General features: G+C 44.4%; 1 protein-coding gene across 8 annotated transcripts in view; it reads right to left on the reverse strand.

Annotated features, from left to right (window-relative positions):
- DAB1 (DAB adaptor protein 1) overlaps positions 1-18,210 on the reverse strand; it is a 406,242-nt gene extending 388,032 nt beyond the window's left edge. For 7 of the 8 annotated variants that reach the window (XM_042951826.1, XM_042951825.1, XM_042951821.1 and 4 more), the window contains exon 1: positions 18,083-18,210. The gene's annotated coding sequence lies outside the window, so the exon portion shown is untranslated. Of the gene's footprint in view, positions 1-7,458; positions 7,525-18,082 lie in introns of those variants that run through there. The other variant, XM_042951819.1, reaches the window with a different exon arrangement.
- Positions 18,211-23,291: the final 5,081 nt, after the last annotated feature.

Raw genomic sequence — 23,291 nt, forward strand, 5'->3', positions numbered from 1 at the left:
AGCTTGTAAGTTTGAGCCCCGCATCAGGCTCTGTGCTGAAAGCTTGAAGCCTGGAGCCTGCTTCGGATTCTGTGCCTCCCTCTCTCTCTGCCCCAACCCACTCGCATTCTGTCTGTGTTTTCTCTCAAAAATAAATAAACATTAAAAAAAAATTTTTTACATAAATAAATAAATGCAAAAAAATTTTTTTAATTCATTAAATGTGACTATAGCCACTATATGGTTAAAAGGAAACTGCTGTACACAATGGATCCTTGCTGAAAACGGGTTAATTATGAACACGAGAAGCTTTCATATTCTGCTGAAGCTTCTGTTCAAATCTAATTTCTCAAAGTATATTGCTAGACGCTAATGAAAACCCAAAGAGACACACGCATTCAGGAGATGGATAGCCAATGAATTTTCTGTTGTTTTTATAGCGAACAACTTTTTTATATCCTAACATTTTTATGCCAGCTATGAAAAAGATAAATAAATATTTATGACATTCACTCAATTCCACAGTAACTACTAAGTTGCTCATGTTCTCACTCTGGTTTGAAATGTGCATATTTTAGAGGCTGGGAGTCAAGTCTCAACCCTAAACGAGAAAGCCACAGAACGCTGTCATTTACAGACCTTAAAACTACTCATTTGACTCACTACAGGGATTTGCCTTGGTCTCAGGATGTAACAAACTTAACCAAGGCAGCTGTAGATTCAAACACACGCAAACCTCCCTGCTGCCCAGCAAACAGATAACACCAGGATTGCCATGGACCCTGGTTTTGCTGAAGTTTCACACGTATCAGAAGCGTTTGATCAAGAACAACAGAAAAGATGACTGAGGAGACCCACAGAAATAAATGAGGACCGATTTCCACCATTCAACTATCTTGCAGAAACTTTCCTTTACCAAAAATGGCCCAATTTACCTGTTGGTATATTGACTGAAGTTCCCACTTGAGAGAGATCTATGTAGTCATAACATAATAATTATAAAGAATAGGCCAGAATCCACGAATGACTGGCTCATGAGTGAAAATGAGCCCACAGGCCAGATATATTAGACCACAAATGTCTCATTGTTGTTGCGTAACTGATTTAGTGGCACATTTTTAAACTGATGGATTTCACATTTAAAAAACAGATGTCTAGCTTTTCTTGAAAAAGCTGAAGACCTGGTTGCTTTGGTCCAGCATTCTCTTACTGCAACCATCGGCTAGAACTGAACAGTGGCTTACCCAGTGCCCCCCGACCCCTCCCCCTGGACTGTTTCACTCAGTAATGTCAACTACACTGCCTTCATAGGCACCTGAGCTCGTTGGTCTGGTCATAGGAGGCACCTGAAAGACCATTCAAATACACCACAGCTGACACACACCCTCATTTCACCTAAATAAATACAACCACTCTTCTCCTTGGACTGCTCCTTCACCCTGGGTAACAGAAGAATGGTGAGAACAGCCGAGAAGGCTACACAAAGGAAAGGCTGTTTTACCACCACCCACCCAACCACAATCTCAAGGCTACCAGGGACTCCATGAACTGGAGCACCTGGGGACGTTCACAGCCTCAGCTGCCCTGGCTCCCGCCACCCTGCCACTTTGTGATCCATTCACACCGACTTACTTATGGCTCCCCATACACAGAGGTGCCCATCTCTACCTTTATCTACCCCTGACCTAGAACATGCCTCCTTCCTGTCTCTGTTGATTTGTGTCTTCCCTGGTAGACTGTACACACCACAAGGACAACTACAGTTTCTGTCACATTCGCCCAACACAGTACCTGAAACATATTTACTACGAGAAAGATCCACTGGCAAAGTCCAACTCAACTTCAAATTACTTAGCTTAGATGCTGACCCTTCCCTACCCTGGCAGACTTCATCCCTCAACTAATATTACTTTTTTTGTTGTACTGAGCCACCACGTTGCCATCTGTGTATTTGTGCTTCACAGACTAATCCTGGATCTTGAGAAGAAAGCCTACGTGTTTTATGGCTATATCCACGGAGCCCGCCATTGTGCCAGCACCCTGCAGGGGCTCAATGAATACTGAGTAAAATGGATGAAGGGATGGAACACGAAGTACTTCCTCATAAACCATCATTCCGCATAATGGACACAGAGGTAACCATCATCCTCCTCGTCACCATCCCCTTCGTGGTCGCTATCACCCTTGCCGCCAGCGCAGCATCTCCATTTGATAGGACAGCCAAGACCCACGGCACACAGCTTTTCGCAAGGGAGCCAAGGTCCAAATGCATGCCTCTGTGTCTCACACAGCCGAAGTGCAGCCAAGCGGGTGGAAAAGACCAGCACCCCAAGGGCTGTGAGTATTCTACGTGCTGCCACCTACTCTTTCACACCCTCCCGATTTCAAACCCAAATGAAACAACTGCTGGTTTAGATCACGTCCAAGACATAGCTGCCATCGTATCAGTAACCTGTAATGCACCTAGAAGAGAGCTAGCTGGGTAATGTATGCATAACTCAATTCTGGTAGTGACATGCTTGACGTCTTTACCCACAGCACATATCTCATATCTTCTTTCTCTGGAGTTTTCTGTAAGTTATGGATTAATAAACTTTCCCTAAGAATGCAGCCTTATTAATCTTGCAAAATACTCAGAAAAAGAAAATATTTTATTATGCCCATGTAAAGTGAATTATGATAAACAAAGTCCCATGTGTGCTGACAAGAAATAAAGTTGCTTTCTGCAGCAAATTGTATTTGTGATCCTGGTCGTTTCCTCTCCAGTCAGATGTGGAGTAAAAAAATAACCACCTGTATGTATCCTGCTCTGTGAGGACAAGAGCGGCCATCAAGGTCACAGACAGATGTGACCCAATTTCTAAGGGGAGAAAGAGAAAATTAGCACAGTTGGCCTTATTCAAGCCCCTCCTCTTAAAGCTGGAAAAAAAAAAAAAAAAAAAAAGCAGAGGCAGAGAGAGAGGAGGTCTGTCATCATTCCGCTGTTCTCTTCATTACATTGAGGCAGATCTTTCAAAGGCTAAAGCTGTGTGACCTCCTGGAATCTATCTCACTTGTCTGAAGGTAGAGGGGTGAGGGAGAGAGGAGCCACCATTTGTGGCATGTACATGCGCAGGCACCGGGCACTGCTCTAATTGTGCGGCCACATGTTCCTTAATGGACAAAACAGGCTTCTAAGAATTCAATTTTCAACTGAGGCTCTGAGAGTTAAGGGACTTGTCTATGGCCACAGACCTAGTTATTAGCCAAACCTTGGTTTGACCATCTGTAAAATGGGGATTGTAACACTCATCCTATCTACCTGATAAGATCAAAAGAGAAGAGAAGAAACCTGAATAGTTTGTGTGTGTGTTTACATGAAATGCTACAAAAATGTAAGATCACCGCAGCTGGAGTGCAGGTTCACCCGTGGACTTCTTCCTTCATTCCACCTAAATGTTGAGTACTTAAGTGCTTGAAGTAACCAAAGATTCAGACAGGAAGCGACATTCACTGTAAAGGGAAAAGCAGTGGCACCAGCTCCACTATGAACCCCTTGGCGAACCTGCAAGATGGGTGCCAGCTCTCCAACCTAAACAAAGTCTCCACATCTGTAGAACGAGCGTTCTGTTCTGCCAGGCTACAAAGGAATCCAGCTCCGGCATTGATTCCAGAAGAGCTGTGATGTTCACTACCCTAGAACTGTGCCTTATTGGGCCACATTTCCACTCCTTCTCCCTATACAGACCTCATCCAAATCTCCTGGGTCCCTCATCCAAATCTCCTGGGTCTGGTCTGTTCAGAATGCAGATCTTATTTTGCATTTTAGAAAGGCAGCATATACTATGTCATACACTTACACTTCTTTGTATTGTCTCTGGCTAGGGCTCCCCACCCCCACAAATTCATTAATACTTCTCAAGCCATATGTATGACTATTCATACTCAGAGGGACCAATAAAGATTATAAGTAGCTCATGTCAGATCAGATCAGGTTTTGCCACTAAATGAATGATAAAAATATTCTGACTTTTCAGAGCATTCTAGATTTGGGAATTGCAGAAAAGGGACTATATGGCCCTACTGTTACTGTTCTACTCACCAGGGCAGGCACTCATCACTGACAAGGCTCCACCTGGCAAGACAGAGATTGAATGCCAGTGGCTACTCTCAACATTCTGCAAGGAAGGTGGGATGGGACGGCGGGGTAGGGAAGCTAGGGGAAGAACGAGGGTTTCACTTCGCTGTTCTTGAGCTCTGCAATATCAGTAAATACTTTTGTAAGAGACTAATTTTTCTGGCATATGAACTAGTCCTTTGCCTGCTTTTCTCTGATCCACTCCTGGCCCCTTCCCCTGCTCTGCTGGGTGTGGCAGGAAGCCTGTCCCAAGCACATTTCCCAGGCTCCCTTGACAACTGACTTTCAGTGAGGTTCACTTAATGGGAAAGCCTGGCAGGAGAGAGGAAGTTGGAGGAGAAACTAGGGTATCTGTCTCCCTCTCTCACTCACTTTCTGCTTCAAGGTGGCATACCTGGAAGTGGCCCAGTCTCCTCTATGGTTCCAGCCCATTCCTGTGTGGGACCTATTCCCACCATGCAGCCTCTGCTGTTTCCAGCAGCCACGGATCCTGGGCTCCAGCAACAATGCACCTTCCCTTTGTGCCTGCAGATCTAGAAGCAGCTTCTAGTCTTTGTGGTTTGCTTCTTTGTCACAGTTTCAGCTCTGCCAACACATTTTTCACTATATGAAATTTTTCCTATTTAGTTTCCTGTATTAAATTCTTTCTGCTAAGGTACCTGGCATGTGCCTCCTGACGAAGTGATCACTGACACAGTGCATACTGTCACCATTAATAAGTTCTGCTTATCCTGGAGATGTGGCTGCTGCAGTTTTGGGTGTGTCCAGGGACAGTCCACAGAGACGCTCTTCACCCCTGACACACACTGGTTGGCAGAGTTTCAATCTTTATGCTATAATTTTACTTGGTTTTTGTTTGGCAAAAATATGTATTAGATTTTATTTATCTTTTGTGTTTTTTTTTAATTCCAGTTAACATACAGTATAATATTAGTTTCAGGTGCACAATATAGTGATCCAACTGTTCTATACAACACCTGATTCTCATCATAACAAAATGCAATTCTTAATCTCCATCACCTGTTCAACCTACCCCCCTCCCCCCATCCACCTCCCCTCTGGTAACCATCAGTTTGTCCTCTATAGTTAACAGTCTGTTTCTTGGTTTGCCTCTCTCTCTTTTTTCCCTTTGCTCATTTGTTTTGTTTCTTTCTTTTTTAAATGTACATCCAAGTTAGGTAGCATATAGTGCAATAATGATTTCAGGAGGAGAATGCAATGATTCATCCCCTACATATAACACCCAGTGCTCATCCCAGCAAGTGTCTTCCTTAATGCCTCTTGCCCTTTTAGTCCATGCCCCCTCCCACAACCTCTCCAGCAACTGTCAGTTTGTTCTCTGTATTTGAGTCTCTTATGTTTTGTCCCCCTCCCTGTTTTTATATTACTTTTGCTTCCCTTATGTTCATCTGTTCTGTATCTTAAATTCCACATGAGTGAAGTCATATGATATTTGTCTTTCTCTAATTTCACTTAGCATAATATACTCTAGTTTCATCCACATTGTTGCAAATGACAAGATTTCATTCATTTTGATTGCTGAGTAATACTCAGCAATATATATACCACATCTTCTTTATCCATTCACCAGTCTATGGACATTTGGGCTCTTTCCATAGTTTGGCTATTATCGATAGCGTTGCTATAAACATTGGGGTGCACGTGCCCCTTTGAAACAGCATACCTATATCCTTTGGATAAATAACCTAGTAGTCCAATTGCTGGGTTGTAATAGGATAGTTCTATTTTTAATTTTTTGATGAACCTCCATACTATTTTCTGGAATCTCTGCACCAGTTTGCATTCCCACCAGCAGTTAAGCTGTAATTTTAAATCAGCTGCAGATAACCCATGAAGCGAACAATCACCCACGGTAACCTATGTTATTACCATGGGATCTGATAAGGAACTACAAAGTCCACCTTATGACTGCTCCCCAAATATTTCCTCCTCAACTGAAACAATGTGTGAGAGAGGGAGTAAAGCACATTCTAGCAACTGTGCAAAATCCCACTGCAAACTTTGAAGTTGAGAGACCTTTTGTTGTTGTTGATTTCATGCAACTCCCTTGATCTGATGAAACCAGAAGGACAGAAAAAAAAAAGGAAAGGAAAGAAGGGAGAGAGAGAGGGCAGTACAGGAAAGGCACAGTTTGCGAGTAAAAGGAGACAACAGAAACATTTGTAATGACAGCAGAAGGCCCTTATTTTGTTCTCAAAGATTCAAAATAGTTCACTAATGGGACAGGACACTCTTCCCTCTACTGCAAAGGAACTATGGTAGACATTAAAAACTAGAAGTAGTAAAAATTTAAGGTGAACTTTCTTGAAAAGCCAAGCATATGAGGCATGAAAGACACGTCTACAGTGTCCTTGAGAAATTCTCAACCTTCAGAGGAACCCAGAGAAACAGACAAGGAGCAGAACAATTGAAGATGTAATGAAGGATGGTGTTTAGTAGAGTCTGGGGCTCAAGATGCCTGAGAAAGATACACATGCCTGGGGAAGCAGGCAGAGGGAAGCATCAAACGTAGTTGAGCCTATGTTGTAAGATCTGTATTTTTTAGAAGAGGGCAATGTCAGTCCATTCTCCCAACCCCCTTCCTCCTAGCCATGTTGATTTATGACTACTGGAATTAAGACTTCCTTTACCACTGATACGTTTGGAGCAGTCAAATATATACAGAATGGTATCTGAACTCACTCATAATGGACCCATGGATATCAAAGAGGAAATATAGTGTTATCAGGGTAACCAAGTGGTCAGCTTCTCCTTCCCTTAATTTTGCTTTTATGACACATCCTCTTTTATATCAACCTATAATTACCACAGCACATATTAGCTTCACTCCAGAAAATACAATGCAACATGATGACAGGATGTGAGAGAAAGAAGAAAGAGGTACCACACTCAGCAAGGGAAGAAGAAGAATTTGAAATTTTATCCACATCAATGTCATAGAGGTAACTTCTGCAGAGAAATGGGTATCTCCACTAGGTCCTAAAACATACATAATATTTGAATGGGAAAAAAATGAGTGGGAGTGGGCTGATCAAAGAATTAATAACCTAAGGAATTCCAGAAAAAGAGACATACAAACAACAATGAAGAGAGGCAGACAGAAAAAGATAGCAATCAGCAGGTAAGCATCAGGGCCATTGGTAGACATCTCTCCTGTTGTCCCCATTTTTGAAGATATAAGTTATAATTTCTATGCAGAATAGTGATTGCTCAAATAAAAAATGCTTGAGTATTTCACTGTATTATCATCATAATATATCTGAGAATCTTAAGTCAAGATGGTGAGGAAGAAAGAATACCGACATGGGTACCAGAAGATCTGGATCTCTATCCCAGCTCACCTTGATGACTGGACACATCTTCTCATTTCCCTGTAGCTGTGGCTGCTCATCTGAAGGTTGCAGTAACATTCACTGACCTGAGATGCACCTAGAAAGTAGAACCAGACTGTAGCTATCGGCCATAATTTGGCACTCAGGCAACTAGAAGACGACAGCCGGTCTGAAATGCCAGACTAGTGTATCAGGAGCCAGACTCTGGCCCCCAGCCCCTAGATCATGTTAGTCATGCTAGACAGAGTGTCTACCCCGGAAAGGACTTCACCATCCCCTCACACTCCAGGGGGAAAACAGACATCTTTCAAAGATCTCTGCTATTTGAACAAGGGGACTGGTTGCTACTTGGCTTGATCGAGTCCTAGGAAGCCCCATTCCTCACTTTTACATCTCCACTGGGCCACTGGGACAAAGGACATCCCCTTGCCAGTCAGTCTGTGAAGGAGGGTGGTGACCCTGTCAAGGGCGGTGCTAAGCTTCCCACAGCCCTTTCCTTGAAGCTGTTCTGGGTATCAAATGAAAGCACATAACTCACCTAGTACTTTGTGAGCACTCTATGAGCACCAGTTTTTCTCCTCCCATCCTAATGCCCCACCATCCAGAGCAAGAAATACAGGTGGACTATGATGAAAACATATAATTAGAAAATGTAATTTTTAGAGACAGCATTTACAATGGCAACTACAAAAATATAAAGCACCCAAAAATAAATCTAACAAGAGGTTAGATACCTTTATGAAGAAAATTACAATCTGTACTGAAAGACATTAATAACTAAATAAATGGAGAGGGGTAGCATATGTATGGGTAGAAGGGCTCAATACCATAATGATATCATCTCCCTGAATTAATCTATAAATTCATTGTAACTCCAATGAAATCTCAAGAGTATTTTGTGTAACTTTAAAAACTAAGTATAAAATGTATATGGAAGACAAAAAGCCAAAAAAAAAAAAAAAAAAAAAGCCAAGACACTAGTGAAGAAGGACATTGTAAGGATTTGTCCTGCCAAATGTCAAGGATTATTATAAAGCTTTAATAATAAGCTATAAAATAATAAAAGAAATGTAATGTAGGCAAAAGAGTAGACAAAATATATGCCTGAGGGCGCCTGACTGGCTTAGTTGGTAGAGCATGCAACTCTTGGTATCAGGGGGGTTGTAAGTTTGAGCCCCACACTGGGTGTAGAGATTATTTAAAAATAAAATCTTGGGGCGCCTGGGTGGCTCAGTCGGTTGAGCCTCCGACTTCGGCTCAGGTCATGATCTCACAGTTTGTGGGTTCAAGCCCCGCATCAGGCTCTGTGCTGACTGCTTGCTCAGAGCCTGGAGCCTGCTTCAGATTCTGTCTCCTTCTCTCTCTGCCCCTCCCCCACTCATGCTTTGTCTCACTCTGTTTCTCAAAAATAAATAAAATGTAAAAAAAAAAAAAATTAAAAAAAATAAAAAATAAAAAATAAATAAAATAAAATCTTAAAAAATATATATACATACACACACACACACACACACGCACACAAACGCATCTAGAAAATGATCTTAAGTGCCAAGATGACTTTTTTCCACATGGAGGAAAATTAGAAATAAAATAAATTCCTACCTCACCACACACACACACACACACACACACACACACACACACACACATACTCCACATGGATTATAGAACTTAAATGTGAAAGACAAAACAATAAAAGTTTTAGGAGATAATAAAGGACAGTATCTTTAGGACATCAGAGTAAAAAAAAAGAGTTTCTTAAACATGACATAAGAAGTACTAACCATAAAACAAAAGATTGATAAATTCAACTACATTAAAATTACTAAGATAGCAGAAGGTTGGCAAGAATCCAACTTCTATGTGGTCTATAAATCTATTCATCTTCCCAAAGGAATAAATTACAGTAACCTTTTTGCATTCACTACGTTCTAACAATACACACCCATAGCTTAGATTCAGCATATGGCTGGCCCATCTTTGACTTCATCCACAATTGGATTACCGGAACTTCTGGTTTAATTTTAATGTTTGAATGGTTGTGTTTTATACTGAGAACTTCTGTGAGCATGCATATGATACTGCTCAGAGTAAGTCCTCCAATCTCAGACAAGCACGATCGTGTGCCATCATCACAGTGCATGGGCACCCGTAGGCACTCACGAGGGAATGGCAGTGCATGGCATCTCTTCCTCACCCTGTGTACACTGTATGCATTGCCGATGATCAGTCATACCCAAGGCTGACTCTCACTGTGCTATCTCCTGGACTTTACTGTTACTCCCCAAACTGCTCGTTGAAACCTGTACGGGCAAAATCAAAGAGAAAATCAAAGGGGTGGACTCTCAGCCATGATCAACATAAACCTCATGGGAAAAGCTAACCTACTATCTCCCACATAACCATGATCTCCCCCAGTGAGCCTACAAGTTTTCCACTTTGTCTTTCCATTCTTTCTACCATGCACCCCTCAGCAATGTAGTAGCGTTTACTGTACATGTTGACATGTATACATGAATACAGGCTAGGATAACATAAGAAGGAAAATGTCTCCCAAATATGACATGTGTTTCAGATGGAGCTTTTCCAAGAAGATGTCCCTCACATACACCAAGAGAGATGCTTGCATTGGCATGACTGTGCCTAATTGTCACACGCTGTTATTGACAGTAAATTATTTCTTGGGGCCCTAAGGATAAACCTTCAAAGTATGTAGTGTCTGGGTACCGAGTAATTAATTACATTGTAATTTACAAATATCCTTTTTGATTGAAAACACTTGTAGTTATTTTTCTTCTAATGAAGTGGACAGCTTTACCAAATCAATAGGGCAGATTTGGGTAAGTAGTTATTATTGATTCCAAACGATGTCAAGAAAACACAAAAATGACTTTTAGTCGGGGCACCTGGGTAGCTCGGTTGGTTGAGCACCCAACTCTTGATTTCCTCTCAGGTCATGATCCAGGGTCGTGGAATCTAGCCCCACTTCAGGCTTCATGCTGAGCATGGAACCTGCTTAAAATTCTCTCTTTCTCTCTCCCCCTCTGTCCATCTCCCCTGCTGGCTCACTCATTCACTCACTCACTCTCTCTCTCTAAAATAAAAATAATCAAGAAATGACTTTCAGTTGATGACAGTTACTATTCAATTACAGATCCAGTTTACAAGACAAAAAACTATATTGTCAAGATCAGTGAACAAAGGAAATTCAATACTGTCAATACAAAACCATTACTTCACCCCAATCTTTGTATGCACATGAACTTAATGTACTACGAGAATGCACACAATTCAATTCAGCAGAAATTAATTGAACATCTACTATATTCCAGACACTGTTGTTAAAAGGAGAAGCCACACTTCCTTCTTTGAGAAGCTTGTAAATGTCCTTTATTCACGGAAAATTCCTAGACAAATCAGCTCTTTCTTATTATCTCTATAGTGACCAGCTAGAAATCAGGTAAGAATTCAATGGAATTCCTTTTCTTCCCAAAAGAACATTCAAAATAATTATATGAAATGATAAACACCAAATTTAGGGCAATTACCTCTGGCTGAAGGAAAGAGATATGACCAGGAAAAGGTTACTAGGAGGCTTCAACCTCATTTGCGTGGGTTTATTTCTTAAGCTGAGTGGTGAGTACAAGTGCTTTCGCTATCCTGTTACTTCCACTTCGTCTTAGGTCTTATATATATATACTATACTACATTTCAAATCATACATATTGCTCTCATGATAAAATTAACCCCTCTTCTTAAAACCCATTAAGTGATTACCTACAAACATGTTCCCTGGTCTATCTCATAAGACTGAAAAGGGCTCCTTGAAATCAGAGGTACTATGGCAAGCAAACTGAGACCTTAATAAGTTAAATGACTTTTTTTTTTTTAACTGGAGGAAACCTCTGATGCTTTACTATGTCAGTAAATACCATGTCTTAAGAAGAGTAAGATATATAATTCAGTGATTTTCAAACATCTTGGGGCATGGGACATTTTTCTCTCTGAATGTTCTTTCTTTTGAAATACTCATAACCATCTTGGGGAACACTAATGTTCCCTGGAACACGATCTTGAAAATGCTCTATAAAGTAATCCATTTCAGCCACATATTGTACATTACAGCCACAGCGAACTATGCCTATCTCCAAGCCAATGATGAACCTTCATGCCCACCTGTCTTTGCCCACACAGTTCTCCCAGTTTGGATGCCTTCAAGCCCTGAAAAACTCCTGGTCAAACTTCAGCTTCCAGATGAAATGCAATCTCTTCTTTGAAGCCTTCCCCACTCTTTCCTTTCTTCAGATATAATAAATTACTTTTCTGGACGCTTTCAGTGCCACGCAGATATTTTCTGTACCATATCTCACCCTGCGTCAATTATTTATGCATGAGGCAGGATGCCTAGATGACAGAGGCTGTACCCCTGCATCTCGATACTGTTCACAACGCTGAGCACAGAGTCAGGGCCAGACACAAAGTAGGCGCTCAGGCAATATGTGTTAAATGGACACAGAAGTGGTGCCTATGTGGGTGACCTGAGTCAATTTCCCAGATACTCTCCAGGCTTATTTGTTAACTTTTCAGTCTTTACTAGCAAATGTGACACTAACAAGAGTAGATATATTGGATACAAAGACTGAAAAAGAGACAAACTGAGACAAAAGAGGGGGAAAGGATGGCTTAACTGATGGATGGTGAACCAGCAGATTACCAGGGTCTAGTCAAGAAACAGAGAGACTGGGGTGCCTAGGTGGCTCAGCTGGTTGAGCGTTCGACTTTGGCTCAGGTCATGATCTCATGGTTTGTGGGTTCGAGCCCCGCATGAGGCCCTCTGCTGACAATTCAGAGCCTGGAGCCTGCTTTGGATTCTGTGTCTCACTCTCTCTCCATCCCTGCCCTGCTCTCTCTCCCCTCAAAAAAATAAACATTAAAAAAAAGAAGAAGAAGAAACAGAGACTAACCAACAGAGAGAGTCAAATTGCTATGAAGCTCAGAGCTTATACACGGGGTTGGTCATTTTGCAGATGCACTGTAGGTGGTCGACACTGACTTGAAGTCACCCTGAACTGTCACATCTATCTGTGAGGGCACTCCTCTCATTTTTATCCCCTAAGCTAAACAGCCCATCTTGGCCATCACAAAATCTGTATCATTTTAGCTATGAGTTGTTCTATTCAGCAGAATTGTATTTCTGTTTTCCTTTCTCTTTATGAGCATCCCCCACTGGCATTGCAGATTGGTTATACATCAGGTTCAAATAAAAAAAATAATAATAATAAAAGCAAGCCAGCAATTTCTCTCCAATAGAATATGCTGCATATTTCATGAAATAGAAGCCAGAGGAGTTTTATGATTCCTGAACCAAAACCTTTCCATATCTGAAAACTAAATGGAAGAAAAATACAAAGAGCATCTCACAGAAAAAGAAACCCAATCATTTGCTCTCCAACCTAAGCAAAGTGTTGAAGTCATTAATCGACTTGTGTGTGTGTATGTGTTTCATCATGGACTCATATCCTGCTAATATGCATTTCATAGATTGAGTTCAGTGCTAGTTTCCATGAACATGAATGTACTTACAGAAAAGGGGTTTTCTTTTCTTTTCCTACGGACACTTTTTCACTTTTTTTTTTTTTTTTTTTTTAGAACAGAACATCTGACTGGCTCCTGCTCTTAGTCTTGCAATATCTCCCCTCCACTCAATTTTTATATTTCAGGTCACTTCTCTATCCTGGTATAGAAGACATTCTGGTCTAGAAAAAAGAGCACTGGACAAGGAGTCTAAGAATTCTGGGTTCCAATGGTGTCTCTCAGCTGTAAAGTTGTGTGTTTCCTCCAACCTGATTCATTTTCCAATCTGTAAACAGGGAGACTTCACTATTCCACTACCAGAATCCAATCAAGCAAATAGTCACTTTATTTTCCTCAAAACAATTGCTGAAAAGTACAGTGCCATGGAGGTTTTAGCATGTTATGTGTACTTCACAATTCCCTTCAATTTCTAATAAGCTAAACAAAACAACTTTTGCCTGGAATCCTAAACTGTATCTCTTCCTCCCCATCTCCTGGTTAGGAAAAGGAAAAAAACAACAAACAATGGACACTGTTAGAATACTTAAGCCTCAGGACACTGGTAACAGAGAACTTTTCATTATCAAAGGGGAGAATTTGGATCTCTTTTGAAGGATAACGTTAACAGCTAAGTAACATTACATGCTAACTACTGTTCCAAGCACTTGGGTGTCAATTTCCATAATCTTCACAACAATCTTAGGTAGCAGGTCTGTTATTTTGTAAAGAAAACTGAAGTATAGAGAGGTTAGAGAAGTCAGTCAAGGCCACCAGCTGGCAGGGCTGGAGGAACTGGGGACTGAACCCCGGTAGTCTTAGCACCCAAGTCCAGACTTCCACCCACCTGTTATACCACCTTTTAATGTTATAAATCTCTGCTTATCACAGCTGGTAACAGACAACAGCAGTAATGCTATCTCTGCGTACCTGCTTACTGAATATTTTAACAGCGCAAACGGATGTCAACATACTGACCAAAACTCTCATCAAGTCGCAAGTGTTCAAAACATCGACCATCAGCCCAATGCCCTGTTGACAACAGAGCAACACTCACTTTATGTTCTCAACATCTGACACTCAGAAAAACACGCAGCTTGCTTCTACAGAAAGTCTATTCCATTATTCCCTCTTAAGTTTTACAACCACTGTGAAAGACAGCTGGGACTGCCTCTCCACTCAGAGACAGCATAACACAGTGGTCAGGGCAGACCCTGGGACCAGGATGCTTGGATTTACTTTTTTTTTTTTTTTTTTAAGTTTATTTACTTATTTAGAGGGAGAAAGAGAGTGCAAGCTGGGGAGCAGCAGACAGAGAGGGAGAGAGAGAATCCCAATGCTGTTGGCGTGTGGCCCAACATGGCAGCTGAAGCCAGGAACCAGGAGATCATGATCTGAGCAGAAGTCAAGAGTCAGAGGCTTAACCAACTGAGCCACCCAGGCATCCCCAGAACTCTTGGATTTAAATCTCTAGTTCTGTACCTTATTTGTTGTGTGACCTTGGACCAGTTACCAACTCTCTGTGTGCCCCCCCCCATTTCCTTATCAATCAAATGGGAATGAGAATACAGCTATTCACTGCCTAGGGTTATTTAAAGATTAAATAAAGGAATGCATGCAAAGTACTTCAAAGGGTACCTGAGTCTTAGTAAGTGCTCCAAAAGAGCAATTATTCTTATTATTTTTATTAATAAGACAGGTGACTTGCCCAACATCACAAAGTCAGAAAGTGCGTGGACTGGACCTTGGCCTTCTAATTCCAAAGATTATCCTATCTTCTTAGCAGGACTGCATGCTAGTTACCGTCCTCCTGAAATCCTGTTACATGCCAAAGCGCCCAATTGGGGCAGTTTTCTCTAAAAAATTGCTCAAAGATCACATAGGTAATCTGCAGTATTGTCCTCGTTTTGCAAATGACAAAACTGAGGCTCTGAGAGGTCATATGACCTATCCTCAATTCCTTAACTCAACCAGTGCACATTCTTTGCCACAGTAAGCCCTCAACAACGATCGGAAGTTCCTGACAACAGCCTTCCATGTAGGCAATTTTTTAAAGTGCCATCCAAAAGACATAAACTGTGATTTTCTTGCTTTGTTAGCTTTATTAGTTTGAGAGAGGGATTAAATTCCTACAAAAATAAAATGTTTGACTTGAGTGAATTATCAAAATGAAATGCTGCTTCCATTAGATGCTTCATCTGCCTGCAGGGTGGCCCCAGGCACCGGAAATCCACCAAATGCAATTTTTAAGAAGGGTACTATCAGGTACCAAAGCCAGACACCCACCCACTGAAGGGAAATTACTTTGGAAGGCAAAGGGGAGTGAAGCAGCATATTCCTCTGGGGCCTGGGGAGAACCAGAACAATAAGCGATAGCATCTCTTCCCCGCAGCCTCCCACAATGGTGTATCTTACAACTGAAACATACTGTGGAACAGCTTGTGAGAGGAGCTTCATCAACAATAAGTAATTTTTATTCAGATTTTATTGTTGAATACAATGAACATGATTAAATGTTTCAGATATGCCTATTCAGACCTTAAGCAAACCACCAAGAAAAAAAAAAAAACTACTAAAAATCATCTTCTAAATCTGCTTTAGGAAGAGATTTTAATTGCCAACTTGATGCTTAGAACCGAATTCCCACTGGAGAGCTGCACTGCTCCCAAGAAGACAGTAACACACGTTTGCACTTCCCACCTCGGCCTCTGCTCTCATCCCTGCTGATGCCCTTAGCGTCGCCAAATAGTTACAATGTCAGTCTTTCAAGTCACTGCATTTTGAACTTCCGAAACCTTTACGAGGGCCTCTGTGTATGGAAAAGAACAATAGCGCTTCAAAAGCCATGTCTGTGCGTTCTTCAATACTCCATTTGAATGCTGGGGTTTCAATCAAGGACATCAGCAGACAATTTCTGATTGCTTAGAAGTTGACTTTTATACGGCTTTGATTAGGTTGCCCTTCTCAATAGGAAATCAAGAAAATCTTTGATCCCTTTCAAATTCCAGAATTGTCACCAAGCCTTGTCAGGATAGGAAGTGAAAGAGATGGGGGAGGGGGGTGTTGTGGAGTGTTCGTTCCTACTCCAGCCCAGCTCTCCATCTCTGGCCCCTGAACATCTATCTCCTTGCCCGTGCAATTCAGGGTTCCATCCAGAATCACTCATCATTGAGATAATAAAAACAATGGGTGCTAATTCAGGGGGTGGGGATGGTTTACAATTTTATGGATTTCCTGAAGACCTATAATTGGCACATAAATGTACAAGCGTGAACCGGATAATTAGGGGGTTCTGAACGCAAGCCACCTTTAATTTATATGATTACTTGAAAACATGTTAACTGTTGTGAAGTGTCAGAGGAACCCCCACAAGGCCTTTATTCGAAACTATCAACACTGCGAAAGTGCGTACAACGGGCCAGCAGGAAGGGGGGGGGGGGGAGACGCGAGAGCTGATCCTCGCTCGGGTCCCGGTGACTCGCTGGAGCTTCATATTAGCACCCACCTCGGAGGACTTGCTAGCCGGACCGCCCGCCCAGCTCCCGGGCAGCAAAAGACGCACTCGATTCCGCAAGCTTTCCACTTGCCGATTTTTCGAAGGATCTAAGCCCAGGCGTGCGCAGGCCTCCAAATGCACAGGCAGGCACCGACCCACGCCAGCACGCAGCCAAGCTCGCAGACACTCGCGGGAGCGCACAGATGCCCGCGCCGGGGCGCTCTCCGCTCCGAACGCCGCCGAGCCTCCGGCGACAGCCGGAGCACGGTCGCCGAGCGCCCCCGGCCTCCCAACCCCCACCCCATTCCTTCAGACTCTCCCTGCCCAGGCGGAAGTGCCCAGGCCGACCCCCAACAATGAGGACTTGTGCGATGCAGTTGGGGGGAGGCGGGTAATTTAGAGTGAAACATACACAATCTGGCGGGTTCGGGAGAGACCAAGGCAGGAGCCAAGTGGCATCAGCCTCTGCAGGCAGCTTTCCCTCGTGCCCACCCACTCTTCCCCCACCCCCCGCCCTGGTCACCAGCACCACCATCAAGGGGGGATAAAAAGGCGCTTTAAAAAGTGCGGAGAAAAGACGCGCCCTCCCACCAGGGGTCACAATAATACTCCGCGGGACGCAACCAGCCGGGGAAGGAGAGTCCAGGCTACAGCAGCCACCTCCGTTTTGAAATTTACTTTGTACGCTCATCCCAAGACGCCTTTCCGAATCGCGACACAATCTCCCCCCATCTCGGACTCCAGATCCAGGTTCTCTCCGCGGCTGAGCCCTCCTGTTAGGGCTTCTTTGTGAGCCAAACCACGGCGATTTTAAAGTTTCCCCGTAGGAAAACAAACAAACCCTGAGCTCTGCTTCCCAGGCACAGCGTGGAGTCCTGAGCAGAAACCAAGAGCGGCGGGCTGGGGAGAAGAGCTATCAGGGTGGCGGGGAGCCTGGGGAGCGGGACGCAGCGGCGGAGAACGGAGTCGACGGAGGACCCAGGAAGGGCTGGGATCGGGAAGACGCAGGGCCCAGCTCTGAAGGTGTCTGCGAACGGGGCAAGGGTTAGAGGGAGAGACCCACTTGTTCGACAGGTCGCGGCAGAGCCACAGCTCAGCCGAGCAGTAGGGGAAGAGGGTCCGGCCCTGGGACGCCGCTAGCGACGCAGAGAGAAGGGATAGGAAGCACCGGGCAGGTTTTGGAGTGGGCGAAGGAGGGCTCGTGGGTGGAAAGAGCCGGGACCGCAGCAGTGAGGAGGGAGCAGGGGGTCTCCGAGAGACACAAGTGTTGGGCTGAGGCCGTCTGGAGAAAGGCCGCGCGCGGTCACAAGTAGGGAGGCTGGGGTTGGTGAGGGAGAGCCAGAAGGAAGGAGCAGAGGTCGCCCCTTGTCCCCCAGCAAGAGGAGGGAGCCAGCGGAAAACTGCAGTCTCCATCCCCTCCGCACCCCCAGCCAAACTCCCGCGACGGGCGTCCCAGGAGCCCTCCTCCGCGCCCGGGGCGCCAGCGGAGCCGTCCGGGCGCCCTGTCCCTCCCGGCATCTGCCCGCTTTGAACTCGGGGCTGGGCTTGCCCCCCGCCTCGCCTCACCTCGGCTGGCCGAGAGCATCCTCCTCCGTTGCCGCAGCCGCCCAAGAAGCGGCTCCCCATGCCCAGCGGGCCGCGGCACTCAGGCGCGCTCTCCAGCCCGGGGAAGCCCCGGAGAGCGCCGCGCTGGGTCCATCCTCCCCGGGAGCCACGGGCCCGCGTCAGCTCAGGGGGAGGAGACCGCCCCGCGCGCCGCCCCGCCTCCTCCCGCGGCCCGCGCCCCGCCCGCCCTCGCGCCCGCCCGGCGCCCCGCGGCGCCGCTCACCTGCCGGCTTCCCGGCCGCCCGAGGCGCGCCCCTCGCCCGGGCCTCGCCGCTCCCGCGCCCGTCCCCGCTCCCGTCCGGGCGCTCTCTGCACCGCCCGAGCGCGCTCGGAGAGCTTAGCCGAGTCGCGGCGGCGACGCGGAGGAGGCAGAGAGAGCGAGCGAGCGGGGGCGCCGCGGTTCGCGGTCGCGCCTCCGGAGCCCCTGCGCTCACCCCGCATCCCCGCGCGGACGGAGGCGAGCCGAGCCGAGGGCTTGGGGCTCCCGCCCCGGCCGCGCCGGCCGGGAGCGGATGCGGGAGAGAGGGGGGTCAGAGCTCCCACAGTCGGCTTTCACAAAGTCGCCAGCGTTTTTCGCCACCATCGCCACCAGCAGCAGCGCCCGCCCGACCTCCCTCATTCCCCTCTAAATGTCTATTCTTTTATCCAAGCCTCCAAACTTAGGCACTCCCAAATATAAACAGTGCCAGCGGGGGAGGGGAAGCGAGAGGCTGGGGCCGCGAAGGCCTGTTGCCCCTTTGCCCCTTCGCGGGAGGGGGCGCTAGTTCCCAGCGGCTACCCCTAGTTCGGCAGCCCTCCGTCTCCGCTGAGGCTTCCCACGCGAAGCTGGTTGGTGGGGGAGGGGGGGTGGGCTGGCATCGGTCACGGTCATGTCGTCTTCAGTCCCAGGAAGGAACTCAACGCCCCTGAGAGCATGTGGGCCGCAGTTTAGCTCCAACTCCGAGTTCCCATCCGCCCTCCCCCCTCTTAGAGTACTCGGAAAAGACAAGCTGCAGACTCGAATACGGGACTGGGACTGGCGCGGGAGAAGGCCCCAGCCAGTACACAGTCCGTTGTTCCCTGCTTAGTTGACAAAGATCTGCCAAACCGCAGAACATACTGTGGCGGTCTGGAAATTCTTCTACCCTGACACTGGGTTCAACTCCAGTCAATGCCTGATGTGGTGTAACCTATTTCCAGATACCAGAATGCCAGGCGTGGGAGAGAAAAAAGTCAAGTGCTGCCCCCACTGAAGCAGGGAGGGAAAAGGGAAGGAGCAGGCAGGCAACAGTTCCTCACAAAGTTGGTTTTTAGGGGCCACACTCCTGTCCTCCAGCGGAGTAATAATAAAGCTAATGTGGCAGATTTGGGTTTTGTTGTTTGTCAGCGCCCCCCCCCCTTAGCTTCTGTCACTCACCCATGAAAATTTAATGAAGCATTTAGGGTTATTACCCCCACAGTCAATGGGCTAAAAATATTTAGCCTAATGCACTCCTTGTGGAGCCAATACGTCCATGGCTGGTACATGCAAAGTCATTGAGAGACCCTCCCTTTCTGCACAAAATTCACGACCCATTAAACTTATTCTGTAATAACAGCTTCTGTACAAATGGAAGCCCTAGCAAAAGGAGGCTGTCACGCACCTCCTGAAAAGATAGCAATTTACACAGAGACAAGAAAAATTGGTGAGGTCATTGGCAGGATGCAATCTTGGTAGAACAGTTGATCAGAGGAAACTCCCAGCAAGGTGGGAGGGAGGGGCCACCCTTGGTTCTACTGTTTCTATCCACTTCTGGGTGTGACCAGATCTAATGGCCAGGAACCAGAGAAAGGCTCAAGTCTCTCCAACTTTTCCAAATTTCTAGAAAGTGGGAAGAGTTGCCACTGAACACTTAGAGTTCATTTAGTGGGAAGTTTAGGCTCACCGAGCAACTCTATAAAGATGAATAAAACACTTCAGTTTCCTCATCTATAAAGACAAACCTCAGGGGCACCTTGGTGGCTCAGTCCCTTGAGCATCCAACTCTGCATTCCCGCTCAGGTCATGATCCCAGGATCATGGGATCAAGCCCTTCATGGAGCTACACGCTGAGTTTGGAGTCTGCTTGAGATTCTCTCTCTCTCTCTCTCTCTCTCTCTCTCTCTCTTCTCTTTCTCTCTTTCTCTCTCCCTTTCTCTTCCTCTGCCCCTCTCCCCTCCTCACGTGTGTGCTCTCTCTCTCTAAAATAAAAAAAAAAAATTAATTTAAAAATTAAGATTAAAACAAGGTAGACTTCAGTCTGAACTCCATACAAAGAAAACACGAGACATGGACAAATCAGAGAAGTGATGGTTGAAATAGGGGAAGGGAGTGTATAAAAATATTATGCGCTTCAGGTGTCTGAGACAAATGTCAGACTTTAGGTAACTGAACACAGGTCTAACTTTTCACTGACTCTACCAAAAACCACTGAAGTTTCTCAAGGCTTTGAGGACAGCCACAGGACATCAAAACCATTTACCTGTATTTTAAGACCCTGCATATCACAGTTATTGCCTTCCCGTCTCCTCTACCTCCTTCTATTTTCCAATGGGGTTAGGATTACAGACTTTGAAGGGAATGCAAAACACTGAGTTGGCCACGTAATGGAAATGGAAGAGGCTCATGTAAAACTCTACCTCTATTCAATGTTGAACAAGGTCCACCACGGAAACTAGGCAAATTCCCGCTAAATCCAACAGGGGCAACAAAATGCAGCTGTTCTCAACTCCAGGCTGGAAGACAGTGTCACATATAGACTAACCACATGCAAGCTGCTCACCAAGGACTTTGTGAAGACATTAGTAGTCTTTTCAGTTAAACCAAACCAAGTCTGAAAGCACTGTTTTAAGTTATCATGCTAAACGTATCAAGAAAGAGCTCATCTAAAAGGGTGTTTTTTTTCTTTTCTTCTCTTTTAATAACAGTGTCATTTGTACTAAGTGTGGCATAAGGAGAAAAATCAATAAACATTCCTTTATCATCCAACAGCGAAGTACTAAGAACAGCAAAGATCTATGCATTGGTTATTATGTTCCAGACATGGCTCTGGGTGCTTTCCATACATTAACTCATTTCATCGTCATGACAGCTCTGTGAGAGAAATATCCCTTTTAGTTTTTTAAATGTTTGTTTATTTTTGAGAGAGAGAGAGCACAGGAGAGTGAGCAGGGGAGGGACAGAGAGAGAGGGAGAGAGAGAATCCCCAGTAGGCTCGGTGCTGCCAGCATAGAGCCCAACACAGGGCTCCAAGTAATAAACCATGAGATCATGACCTGAGTGGAAATCAAGAGTCAGACGTTCAACTGACTGAGCCCCCGGGGTGCCCTGAAAAATATCCCTTTCAATGGGTACTGAATAGACTATGGACTTTGGAATCTGATGGCCTGAGTTATTTTTTACAAGTTACTCACCTTTCTAAACTTCAAAAGTCTCCATTCTACAGTGGTGATACCTGCTTCTTGAGACACCTGTGTGATGAGATTGCTGCAAGCCTTAAGTGAGATAATGTAGTAGACAAGGCTAGCACTAAATATGTCACCCAGCAAATATCGGTCCTCTTTCTAGAATAATGCCAAAATCGTTCATTTTAAATCAATAAGCATTTATGGTGTTCCTTTTACATATCAGGCACTGTGCTAGGCAATGGGAATGATGATAAATCGGAAACAGACCCTGCCTGTGAGGAGCTGTGAGACAATGGAATGAAAAAACCAAGGGCATGGGCAGGCAGGTGGGCACAAAGGAGTTTCATTGAATTTCACATAATTCATCCTAATGCACATGATTCTCAAGCTACGCAGAGAGGTAGCCTAAGTACTGTTTGAGATTGACCCATGATTGAAAACAAAAACAAATGTCAGTAAAAATAAATTCAATTAGCAATAATTACTCCTCCAATGAAAGGAATGAAAAGTAGCTCATTTTTGTGTATTATGTATTGTTTAAAACTCAGTTTATTCCTATAATTTTTTTTCCAATATACCTCTCTTTGGGTGAAGTATAATAAAGTTGTGCGGTAAGCTCTAAGGGTTTCAAACACGAGTTATTATATAGCCACTGTTTATTAAATAGTTTCTAGTGCTCACATATGCCAGGAATATGCTAATATTTCTATACACATAAAGCTCTCAGATTAATAAAATTTTGAATAATGTTCAGTAGGAACATTGCTACCAAGCTTACTAGAGACATCATGTGTTCAAAGTACACTAATGTATAGAATGCACAAAATTTCAAAGGTTAATACCTAAAGTATATAAGCCTCTTACAGTCCCTTTCATTCAAGTTCATGTTTACACTCAGGTTCCACTTCTTTATTCAAAAAGCGTTTTCTTATTGTTTACTCTATACCCGGCACAACATTAGCCTTTGGCAAGGCAAGAAAACAAAAAGCAAAGCAAAACAAAACAAAAACAAAACTTGCTCTTGAGCAATTCATAGGCACATGAGGGAAATACATCATTACACCGCATTCCAATAAATACTATGGTAGTATTAAGTACAGCATGCTAAGGGAACATCACATACGGGCACTTAACACAGGGTAGGATGTTAAGAAATCCTCATGAAGGAAATGATGTCACCTGGGAAGGTAACTGAATAACCAAAAAAAGCAGGGACAGGTATTTTGGGCAAAGAAAAGAGAATGTACAAATTCTTCCAGGATGCTGGATGGTGGTGGCTATGGCTGACTCTGGGGAGGCAACATAAATTTTAATGGGTCTCGTTTGCCATGTTCAGGACTTTGGACTTTAGTGTGAAAGGGGTCAAATGTTTTAAAAAGCAGGAAAAAAACATTGTTCACACCTTACATTAACCACATTTCAGGTACTTTTCTTACATGCCCTGAACTCAAGTAAGATATCCAATTGTTATTTATTTTTTGAGGTCAGAAAAGAACATAAATTTCTGAAAGCCTTCATCAAAACAGAGGTCCCTTCTTTTATGATACTGGCCTGCCTTGATTCCAGGGAAAGGTTGTGTGGCAGTATTATTACTGAACTTGACTCTGGTTTACAGTTGCTATAAATAGCACTCCTTTTATTTTTTCCAAGGAGGGGGTGGAGGAGACTAGCCATGCTGCAATTGTATTTATGCCACCAATCTTTTCAACTAAATGCACAATAGAAACAAAGCAGAGAGCTGAAGTGATCATCAAAAGGCTCTTAA

The sequence above is a fragment of the Panthera leo genome, chromosome C1 (assembly GCF_018350215.1).
Source record: "Panthera leo isolate Ple1 chromosome C1, P.leo_Ple1_pat1.1, whole genome shotgun sequence".
NCBI lineage: Eukaryota > Metazoa > Chordata > Mammalia > Carnivora > Felidae > Panthera > Panthera leo.